At 48.2% G+C, this 9,607-nt stretch overlaps 1 long non-coding RNA gene across 1 annotated transcript; it reads left to right on the top strand.

Annotated features, from left to right (window-relative positions):
- The first annotated feature begins 1,270 nt into the window (after positions 1–1,270).
- Positions 1,271–3,970, top strand: LOC146234186 (uncharacterized). The gene is made up of 4 exons (XR_014741766.1): positions 1,271–1,462; positions 1,728–1,839; positions 2,396–2,584; positions 3,562–3,970. It is a non-coding gene; the product is annotated as an uncharacterized LOC146234186 (long non-coding RNA).
- The last annotated feature ends 5,637 nt before the right edge of the window (positions 3,971–9,607 follow it).

The following is a 9,607-nucleotide window of genomic DNA, read 5'->3' as shown; positions in this document are numbered from 1 at the left end:
CACGCTGCAGAGGCATGACTTCACGTCTTATCTCTCCTGAGAGAGTACGCTTTGCCGTACATTCCACTATGCCATGTGTGTGTGTGTGCCTAGATGTGTGCGTGTGTGTGTGTGTGAAAGAAGGAAAGAATAAGTGTGTGTGTGGGTCTGTGTGAGTGAATGCGTGCACTTTTCTACGGTTGCTCCTTTAAAGCCACAGAGCTAGAGAGAGAGGCAGGGGTACCTCCTGCAGGGCCATGCCAGACCTTTGCCCTGAATAGCAGATGGACATAGTGATGACAGCTTGCCAGACTGGGGCCAGGAGGACTGGTAGACACACACCAGCGCCAAACAACGGCTCACGGCTGACAGTTCAACGTTGGGGTAAGAGTGCTCCCAGCTCATCACGACTGTACATTCAACCACAATGGTTTGTGTTTCGAGGTCGACGACGGCGTAACCTCCTCCTCCAAAGTGAGTGGTTGGGAAGGTGGTGTTGTATGCGTGTAGGTGGTGGGCGGTGTGGCTTTTCGGTGGGTGGGGAACTCGAGGTGATGTGGGGTGGAGCGGTACAGGCTGTGTGTGGGCGGTGACACGAAGGTGGGGACACCGAGTGTGACAGCGTTGTGGCTCCTTTAAAGGAGCCTGCCAGTCTACAACTCCACCCCAGCCCTGTCCCCACACCCCTCAGTCTCCCCCTTCACCCTCCTCCCTTCCTCCCCCTCTTCCTCTTCCCCTTCCTTCGGAGAGGTGTCAGAGGAAAAACAGCTGAGAGTAGCATGCCTCTCTTTCTCTCGTTCACACACAGACGCACACACACACACACACACACACACACACACAAGCGCACGCGCGCGCGAGCTGGCAAACGAACAGGATGTGTGACGGGCGAAGCGTGGCCAACGCAGTGAAGGGGTCGGAAAGCGGAGGGCGTGTGTGTGTCTGTGCGAGGCCGCGTGGAGGACTCTGTCGCACCCTTTTACACGAGCAGCGGCTACAGCAGCACGGGCGCACGCCCTCATCCTGGAGGTTCCAGGCCAAGCGTGTTCTTTTGAAACATTCCTTTCTCCCCCGCCACACCAACAAGGGTTTCCTGCTCCCTCCCCCCCTTCCCTTCCTCCCCTTCTCTTGCTCAGCCCCTCCTTTCTCCCCCCAGACGCCTCTGCCTTTCCCCTGCCACTCCCACCACACTTCCCTCGGCTACCTCCGCACTCCGCACGCCATGCCGCCCCCGCCGCCCGCGCACGCGCGCTGCATGTCTCAGTCTGTGTGTGCGTGTATGTGTCACAATTGGGACCTGCGCAGGGTGTGTACCGTCTCCCACAACCCTCCCGGAGACATGAGTCGTTCAGTCTGGTTCCTGACCTGATGAGGACACCAGTCTTGTGACCCAAGGCACGGCCCTACCCTCTCTCATCTATCAAGGCGGCCTGCTCTGTGTGTCACATTCGACATCGTGCCGTCTGAAAGCAACACAGTACAGGTAACGGTCTGCACGACTACCTCGGACATCCACAAAGGATAGTCTATGTCGCAGATCAGAGACCCCTTTTACACTTTTTATGTGGTATGAGTGAAGCTGTGTCGGAGAACCTTCAGGACAAGGACTCAGTTCTGCCTCCACTCTGACCTCCATCCCTCGCTGTGACTTACACCCCATGTGAACACACTAATATTTATGACTTATGACTAAGCGTGTGTTTTGGTGTGTGTGTGTGCGTGTGTGCGTGTGTCTGTGTGATGTGTAGTACATCCATTCTCAGCAGAGTACATGACCATATGTGAGGGGAGTTTTTGGAGCTCTTTTTTTCTACATCGCTGTGAAGACAGAGGACCCATAGAGAAGGCGAGAGCCGAAAAGTAGGAGGGCTGCCGTGGACTGGTGTGACCATCTGTCTGTCTCGTCCTGTCTGTCTCCCTGTCTGTCTGTCTGTCTGTCTAGTCCTGTCTGTCTCGTCCTGTCTGTCTGTCTGTCTAGTCCTGTCTGTCTGTCTGTCTGTCTGTCTGTCTGTCTAGTCCTGTCTGTCTCGTCCTGTCTGTCTGTCTGTCTGTCTGTCTGTCTGTCTGTCTGTCTGTCTGTCTAGTCCTGTCTGTCTGTCTGTCTGTCTGTCTGTCTGTCTAGTCCTGTCTGTCTGTCTGTCTGTCTGTCTGTCTAGTCCTGTCTGTCTGTCTGTCTGTCTGTCTCGTCTTGTCTGCCTGTCTGTCTGGTCCTGTCTGTCTGTCTGTCTTGTCCTGTCTGCCTGTCTGTCTAGTCCTGTCTGTCTGGCTTTGTTGTCTATTTTCGGTCTGGCTTCATTTCATCACCTTAGAACAATCGATGAATTCCAAAAGTCCATAAAGTTCTACTTGTAAGCGGCACTCTCTTCAGCTCCCCCGACACATGTGTACTTCTCCCCTCTGTCTTCTTGGAAAGCAGCAGTGGGCTCCCCTGTCGGAGGCTTCACTGCAGGCTGACTCACCAACCCAGTCCACACCTCCTCCCACTCACGCCCACTCAACCCCAGCCCCCAGCCGTACCCCGGCCCAGCGTGGGAGGCAGCACAACCCAGGACCGGAGCCTCCGGCTGGGCACACACAAAGCCAGCATGGGCCCACGGCTCTGGAGGTTTTCGAAAGCTTTCATTCTCTCTCCCACACAGAGACATCCACACACGTGTCGAGCAATACACACACACACTTCCCACATGCAGAACCCAAGCGGAGGTTTGAGGGCTCTTCTTTGATAATGTCATGTGCCGTACATCTGAAGAGCAGGGGCAAGGGACACACGGGGGAGTGCGTGGGCCGGGTGTGCCCGTGTATCTGTGTGTGTGTGTGTGTGTGTGTATGTGTGTGTGTGTGTATGTGTGTGTGTGTGTATGGGTGTGTGTGTATGTGTGTGTGCTTGAATGAATCACTCTGACGGTTTCCTTCGACATCAGTTTACATTGAGTCTGTAAGCACACTTGAATCCTGTATGTCCACATGCTTAGTGGCGGCTAAGGCTAAACATCTAGGGCTGAATAGTTGTTATTAGCCAAGCTAACGACCTCATGACTCATTATCCTGTTTGAAGACTGAGTGATGGGGGAACTTAGTCTTCAGTTGTATTCAGGTAGGGGAGGAAAACTGAGAGGACCACACTAAGACAGCGACTTATAAAAGGAACATCCTGCAGGTTTGCAGGTTACACGCAATTAAAATCAGCTAATGAAAGATTTATCTAAAAAAAATTGCGTAAAGTTTTTCTTAGCTTATTTGTAGCAAATGACAAGAGACAAACCAGTATGGAGATAGAGGTTTGCATTTTTACCTGTGTGGGCATGGTTATGTCAATCATCTTCATCGCGACAATCAATGTCAAAATCTGGTGTGAGATTAGAATTTGCGCTCATAATTACCACAATACCAATACTCTCACAGTCTGATCACATTGAAACCTATTAATACTAGACCATGATAATATAGACGTGTATGATCACTGGCTGTCAACAAGTTGTCCGTTCTGGTGAAGAGGAAGGATATTCATGAGGGACAGCTTGCTCATTAGAATATTTCACATTTGTGTGTGTGGGCGATTTATAGCAGTGTTTCTCCTTCCAGGACTCAATGACACCTTCCAAAAGCACAGGGAGCCATCTATCCACCCAAGGAGCACCACCTAAAAGTCTGTCCACTTGGAGGACAGAATATACGCAAATATTTAGAAGTAAACCGCGTTTTATGCAATAAAGAGTAACACTCGGACAACAGTAACTATCAGTGACATGCGTGATCATGACATCATGCCCACATCGACACTCTCGCTACAGCGACGATAAAACCACATATGAATCAAACGAAGGTAGTGGCGACAGCGCCCTAGTCGTTCCATGGATACTGTGGAGACTGTCAATTTGATCGCAAAGTGACGCATGGAAACAGGAGCACCCGTCTCCGCCATCCGACATGTTCGTAGGTGCTCGAGGCAGATCTTCCTCCTTCACCCAGCGATGCCCCGTGAAGGCTTGGTACAACCCTGACACACGGTAAATATAGCCTCTCTGCTTAGTCACTCACCACACTCTGTAGATGGCTTATCTGAACTGGACCGTGGAAAGAACTCTCTGTCCGAAGCCAGCTAAAATACCTTCAAGCCCTCTTTGTATGGAACTAAGAGTCTCGTTAGTTCATGACTAACGTACAATTGTCCAAATTTGATGTGTCCTATTAAGATGCGATGACGACAAATGAAATCTCCAAAGCTTGCAGGTCGTCCAAGCTGTCGTATACGAACCCAGAATCTCACGATGTATTGAGATTGATTCAAACCACAGTTTGAACACGAGGGTTAACGCTCTTCCTCACAACTTCCTGTCATCCATGTCTCAGCCATGGCATACACTTAGAGGACGTTCAAAGTATGGTGTAAAATAAAGGAGAGGGAGACCACACGACAGAGACATGGAGAGGACAGGAGACTACCTCATGTGTGTCACAAGTGCCCCCTGTTGGAAGCAGGACCATAGTATTTGGTCAGGAGCGAAGAGATTGAGAAATCCCACCGACTGTGGTAGAACTTATTAAATCGCCACTGATTTTATCTGCTGATCATGACACCATTTTGACAGTTAAAGACATGTAAAAAAAATCCCTTATGTTCTCTTATACACCCCCAGCCTCTCTCTCTCTCATTCCCTCCATATATTCCTAAATCACAGGGTCTCCCCCGGGGTAAGCACATTCCAAAACACACAAGAATTTCCTCCAGCCCAACTCACATACCACCATTGCTCTGCTCTGCTCTGCTCTCTCTCTCTCTCTCTCTCTCTCTCTCTCTCTCTCTCTCTCCCTCTCTCTCTCACACGCACATACACACACACAACACACAGAATCCATCCATCCCCACTTAAAGAAGGAAAAATGCACATGGCAATTTGGTCTACATCCAACACCACAAACACACACACACACACACACACACACACGCACACTTTATAACGTCAGTTCAGACCACACACTGTTGCAATGCCAACGACAATGTTTCCATTTTCCCAACATTTTTAAAGCTGTATGCTGTTGCAAAATATATCATGAAGGCCTACTAAATAAGTTAATGCATCGCTTTTAGCACGTGAGGGTTACTTAATATTGCAAAAAGAGAAGAGAAATAAGCAAAGAAACACAAAACACTGCCTTTGATTCGCAATGTAACTATTTAATGTTACCTTTATATACGGGTTTCCTTCCTCCAGCTGGTCCTTCCTCTCGCCGACCGATGAGCACCAGACTCCGGGTTGCAGGCATCGTCCCCGGGTGCAGCAGTCCTCGGCTCTCCGACACCCAAACAGAAGCAGACAGAAAAACATCACATAACCAAGCGCAGGATATATCATTGCGTTTCTAACACAAGCGAAAAGATCATGTTAAAAGGGACTGTCTAATCGGTGGCAAGCACATTTCATGTTAATGATCTCATCACTCTGTCATCTTAGAGTCATTTTCCTTCTCTCCTGCTATCGCAACCCGCTGGGATTTTCGCCGTGTGCATACCGAATCAGTCGGAAATGCCACTGGGTTTACAGCTCCACGGAGGGACTAAGCATGCTGCCCATGCACATCAGTCAACCCGCCAGCTCAGCGTCGAACTCAGCCCGCAAAAAATCCCCCCCTTACCGGGCCCGTCCCTGTCACGACCTATTGAGTGTGTTTATATTGTGTGTGTGTGTGTGAGAGAGACAGAGACAGAGACAGAGACAGAGACAGAGACAGAGACGGAGAGGGAGAGAGAGAGAGAGAGAGACAGAGAGAGAGAGAGAGAGAGAGAGAGAGAGAGAGAGAGAGAGAGAGAGAGAGAGAGAGAGAGAGAGAGAGAGAGAGAGAGAGAGAGAGAGAGAGAGAGAGAGAGAGAGAGAGAGAGAGAGAAACAGAGACAGAGACAGAGGCGGACTGGACCTGTCTAGACGTGTTCAAATTACAAATTAATTTTTGTATAGGCTACTGCTCTTTTTCGCCTTACGCCTTTCATCTTTTACCTTATCGCCTTAATTTGCAGCAACTATTGCTCTGATCAATTTATGTCGGAAAAGGAAGTCATCGAGTGAATGATGAGAAGAGTGGTCAGAGAGAGCGATCTGCACAGACGGCTATTGCCCGAATATTCAAATATATATATCAAGGAAACCATTTACCTTTTTCTTAATTTCCTAATTAAATAAGACAACTCCAGTCTACATCTCTCTACCAGCCGTTTGTCTCTGATATCTGGTTCCGATACCCAGAGGTCCAGAGAGACTAGGAGACAGCAGGAATTATTCTGAGAAGGCTTCTAGAAACTTCTTGAGGAGGTAGATCAATTTACATACGTTTCCCAGAAAACTTCTTTAAACTTTTGAATATTGTTCTTTCACTGTCCCTTTTCTCTTTGTTTCTCAATCTGTCTCATCACTCTCTCCTTCCAGGTGAGCAGGATGGCGATTTTGAGAAATGTATATGTGGGAGTGAAATGATAACTGTCAGGGTACAGATCTGATGTCTCACTAGCAGTATTACGGGTAGCATCAAAACACGGAGGGTGAAATTCCCTGCATACATCAGTCAGCCCACTCATTCTCACATGCTGTCAATGCATAATTTGCACAATGTTCTGGTATGAGAAATGGGAATTTTTGAGCAGTTTAACCAGAACAATGTGTTCGATCAATGTCTGACATGCGTAGGTTTCGAGGGGTCAGGTGTTTCGTCCCCTAAAGTGCAGTACAGACTATATGAGGCAGCGAAGAGTAGAGAAGAGTACTTTACAGTACATTACAGCACAGCACAACGCCAAGACTAAAGCCAAGCCAGTAAAGATGTCTAAATTCATAATTTAGTTGGACAGCGATTCAAGTTCTGGGCTGTTACGACATTATTCTTTCTCTTTTGCCACACCACAGCAATATTTGTGGAATGATCTGAAGATGGACTATAGATCAGGACTCCAGGTCAGCTGAGATTACCCCACACCTCAAACCTCACACGCCACACCCCTAACTGGAAGACTATGTCTGCATCAAAAATATGTGCTAATGACATCACAAGAGAAAGGCACCGCACAGGACAGGTGCAGTGCCTAGATGATTATTATTTGTTGACAATGGGCGTGCAATTGACATAGGAATGATGTGACAATGGCATTGTGTACCCCTATAATGCAGGTGTCTTACTGATGACCTATACCTATTAGATCAGGTGAAAGACTGCTGTTGCCATCTCGTGGAATGGAAGACTAGGCGGATACTACTAGTGACACAAATTCATAATGGATCCTATTTAGTGCTCATTTTTATGCATATGGGTTTCTATATTTTCATATAGAACCTTTGCACGTGGGTCCTGGCTTTACTCTCTTGTGTGTGTGTGTGTTCTCTGTCTCCTGAGTGGTACCCTCCCTGGGAATTTCCCTTCTGTCTTAGGCCCCAACACACCATAGGACCTGCAGTGGTGTGTGTGTGTGTGTGAATGTGCGTGCTGGTGTGCCTGCGTGAATTTGCGTGCCGGCGTGTATTTGAGTGCCGTTTCTGCATTCGTGTGCGTGTCCGTGCGTGTCCGTGCGTGTCCGTGCGTGTCCGTGCGCGCACGTTTGAGCACTTCCCCCTGATTCCCATGGATCTGCAGAGTTAAACCCTCTTAAATGTCCCCTTGGCTTTTGTCCTCACGTTTCAGCTGAAATTCCCTGCATTCATCCCCCATTCAGACTCTGTGTGTTAGAGCGCTCAGGAATGCACTGGGCTTGACAGGCGCTTCGGCTGTGTGTGTCCACGATGAAGTAAGGAAGAGAAGCATTGAGAGGGATTTTTCACCCCAAATTCCAAATGCTCACATTCTGAAAGGCACAATACCTTTGCACACAGATACTTTTTTTTTTTTTTACCTCTCTCTCTACTCTAACAACACCCACACATTTACAGACACATGGGCTCTCACTCAAAGAGCGCTCTGCACCTACTCACCCCTACACCCACGCAACCACCCACACATTCACGTGAATAGGCAAATAGCCCCCCCCCCCCCCCCAAACTCTCTCCATTTCCACACATACACAACCACACACACACACTCACTCACTCGCACAGATACACAGTCTCACTCAGCGTCGGGTATTCGCCCGATCTGGTTTCCTCTTTGCTCTGTGAATGACCCACAGTGATAAAATAAACACAAATACGTGATAATCACATTCCAGACATTTCTCTCCTGCCGGTGGGAAGTTTCGACTGGTTCTCCGCAACAGGAGGCGCGCGTGTGTGTGCGTGTGTGCGTGTGTGTCCTGTGTTGTATTGCGGCCCCAGAGGGAACAGGAGAAAGAAAGAGGAAACAAAGAGAACTGGGGTGAAGTCTCACACATTCCACAGCAGTGCCAATCTCCTACCAGTACACCATATCAGCACACACACACACATACAGTCACACACACAAATGCATGGCAGTACATATCCACTCAACATAAATATATCTGTACATATGTTTACGTACTCTTTGCAACAAAAACAATATTGCTCAACATAATTTTCTAATGTCAAATATTGTATGTATCTAGTTTGGATCATTATATATGTATCTAGTTTGTATTTGGCCTTCATATACATTATACTTTAGATAGGAATAAGCATGAGTTGTATGCATTTAGACTTATTCAAATGCATGACAAGTGAATCTTCAATGCAGAGAATATTCACAAATATTCAAACAAAGCAGAGACAAATACCCCTCTTGTACAATACATTTCTGGAGAGAAAGAGAGATCTAATGTAAGAGACAGGGTAAAAAGGAAGAAAGAGACAAAGTAAGACAGAGGAAGTCATGGAGGGGTTGTCGTCGGTTCTTACCTGAGCACATGGTCCTCATGCTGGACTGCACACTTCCTCTCTCAGCCTGCTTTGTCTCTGCTCCGCTTCTTCGCCCCCCCTTCTCTCCCTTCCTTTTTTCTCCTTCTACACCTCCCTTCGTTTCTTTGATGTTCTCTGTCTCTCCTTCTCTCTCTCTTTCTCGGTCGGAATTGTTGGCTCTTCTCTCTCACCAGCTCTCTCTCCCTTTTCACTCTACCACTCTTGGTCTTGTCTGCTGAGCTTGTCTGCCCTGTATCTGAGTGAGAGTGAACCATGAAGGGGCTGCCGACAGTCTTAACTACACCGCCTCTCTCCTCCCCCATGCCACATGGTGTGTGTGTGTGTGTGTTAGGTGAATTGCAGAGGAAAAAGTCCACCGCTGAAAAAACGGAAGAAAAAAAACACACACCTACACACGCGCGCGCGCGCACACAAACACACAAATCCATCAAGACATCTTTTTCTGTCTGTCATATCACCCATAATCTCAAACACCCTCCCTGTACTGTCTTTCAAGCTCTTAATGTGTTCTCTTTTTATTTCTCTCTCCAAGATACACGTCTTCTCCCATTTGTCACAATCATGATCCCTTTATCCCCTTTCCTCCATTCTCCCCCTTATTTTCACAGGACTCCATCATCACCAACTCTCCAACCTACTCTCTCTCTGTGGGGGCTGGTGGCATCCTTTCTGCCAGGCCTGTGTCTCACTGATGCTTAAACAGGAAGGATGACAGGAAGGCAGGAGAGGGAACGAGCACGGTGTGTGAGAGTCTGTGTGTGTGTGTGTGTGTGTGTGTGTGT

Source organism: Hypomesus nipponensis, chromosome 23 (assembly GCF_054491055.1).
Source record: "Hypomesus nipponensis isolate SF chromosome 23, ASM5449105v1, whole genome shotgun sequence".
In the NCBI taxonomy this organism is placed as follows: Eukaryota; Metazoa; Chordata; class Actinopteri; order Osmeriformes; family Osmeridae; genus Hypomesus; species Hypomesus nipponensis.
The sequence above is the reverse complement of the archived record's forward strand: the minus strand, read 5'-3'. Positions and strand labels throughout refer to the sequence as shown.